Source organism: Grammomys surdaster, unplaced genomic scaffold (genome assembly GCF_004785775.1).
Source record: "Grammomys surdaster isolate TR1022 unplaced genomic scaffold, NIH_TR_1.0 232, whole genome shotgun sequence".
NCBI classification, from domain to species: domain Eukaryota; kingdom Metazoa; phylum Chordata; class Mammalia; order Rodentia; family Muridae; genus Grammomys; species Grammomys surdaster.
Window position 1 is genome coordinate 2,084,415 of NW_021604677.1, and position 2,148 is coordinate 2,086,562.

Sequence of the window (2,148 nt, forward strand, 5' to 3'; positions counted from 1 at the left end):
AAGGCTGGACGCCCCAGGTTGTGGGAATTTTGAGGGTGGGGAAGTGGGAGTGGGGGGGTAGGTAGGGGTTACATCCACAGAGTAGAAGGAGGAGGGGTAAGGGGATAGTGAGTTTCTGGGTGGGTGGGGGATGGGGTAAAGGGACAACATATGAAATGTAAATAAAACATCCAATAAAAAAAAGTTTTTCCGGTGTACATAAAAAAAAAAACTTCATGGTATTTGTACAGAGATATACAGGTTTGGAATCAATTGAATAGAATTGTAGACCCAGAAATAAAGCTACACACTTATGGATACTGGATTTTTGACAAAGAAGTCTAAAATATACAATGGGAATAAAAACGTTTTCAATAAATGGCACATGTCTAACTGGCAATCAGTAGGTAGAATATTGAAAATAGATTCATGTTTGTTACCTTGCACAAAGCTTAAGTCTAAGTGGATTTAGGACCTCAATATAAAAACAGATACACTGAATCTAATAGAAGAGAAAGTGGAAAAGAACATCAAACTCATTGGCACAAGGGAAAATTTCTTAAACAGAACTCCAATAGCTCATGCTCTAAGTTCAAGACTTGATAAATGGAACTTCATGAAAACTGCAAGCTTCTGTAAGACAAAAGAAATAGTCAATAGGATAAATCAGTAACCTACGTATTGGGAAAAAATCTTCACTAACCCCATATCCAATAGAGGGTTAATATCCAAAATATATAGAGAACTCAAGAAACTGTCAAAACAGCAAACAACCCAATTAAAAAATGGGCTATAGAGCTAAACAGAGAGTTCACAACAGGGGAATCTTGAAAGGCTGAGAAACATTTAAAGAAATGTTCAGAGGAAGAGGAGGCGCCAGAGCCCATGGACCCTGCACTGCTCACTGCTGCGCAGCGCCAGCTCCACAGTCTCCTCCGGGTCCCATGCTGTGGCCCACAGTGGACTTCCCTGGTGCAGACATGGCCCCGGGCTCCGCTTGCACAGTGGTGAAGATTGGAATAGTTGGTGGAACAGCCTTGGATGATCCCGAAATTTTAGAAGGAAGAACTGAAAAATATGTGGAGACTCCAAGCCATCTGACGCCTTAATTTTGGGGAAGATAAAGAATGTTGACTGTGTACTTCTTGCGAGACACAGCAGACAACACACCATCATGCCTTCAAAAGTCAACTACCAGGCGAAAATCTGTGCCTTGAAGGAAGAGGGCTGTACACATGTCATCGTGACCTCAGCTTGCGGGTCCTTGAGAGAGGAGATCCAGCCTGGTGACATGGTCATCGTTGATCAGTTCATTGACAGGACATCCTTAAGGTCTCAGACCTTCTATGATGGAAGTCATTGCAGTGCCAGAGGAGTGTGCCACATCCCAATGGCTGAACCGTTTTGCCCCAAAAAAAGAGAGGTCCTCACAGAAACAGCTAAGAAGCTTGGACTTCGGTGTCATTCAAAGGGGACAATAGTCACATTTGAGAGGCCTCGTTTCAGCTCCGTACTTGGGGCACAGATGTTGTCAGTATGACCACTGTTCCAGAGGTGGTGCTTGCTAAGGAGGCTGGAATTTGTTATGCAAGCATTGCCATGGCAACCGATTACGATTGTTGGAAGGAGTATGAAGAAGCGGTGTCAGTGAATGGGGTTTTAAAGACCATGAAAGAAAATGCCATTAAAGCCAAAAGTTTACTTCTCACTACTATACCTCAAATAGGGTAGATGGAATGGTCAGAAACGCCCCGTAACCTAAAGAACATGGCCCAGTCTTCTGTTTTACCACCAAGACATTAAAACAGCATGGCTGACACAAGAAGACTTTCTACTACTAGTCTTTGGGGGATTTTGCTTAAACAAAAGTGGGAAAGATCCGCAGCCTTCATGCCTTTGCCTGGAAAGAGAGACACTGTTAGAGACTCAACCAAGATCCCGACTTTTCTGGAACCCAGAAGGAAAGCAGACAGCCTGCTGAAATGTAAGGGAACCAAGCCAGCGAGCACATCCGTCTCATTTCTCCTGATTAAACTGACAGCAAAGAAGATGCATGAGGACATCCACTTCCCTACACTGCTAAGAAGCCAATGCAAGCTCGAGATGGTACCATGTGTTTGTAAGCTGGCACCGTGTTTTCTGTGTATTGGTGTTCTAGGAGTTTCTCTT

General features: G+C 43.7%; 1 pseudogene; it reads left to right on the forward strand.

Annotated features, from left to right (window-relative positions):
- Positions 1-959: 959 nt before the first annotated feature.
- On the forward strand, positions 960-1,782 carry LOC114626266 (annotated as a pseudogene).
- Positions 1,783-2,148: the final 366 nt, after the last annotated feature.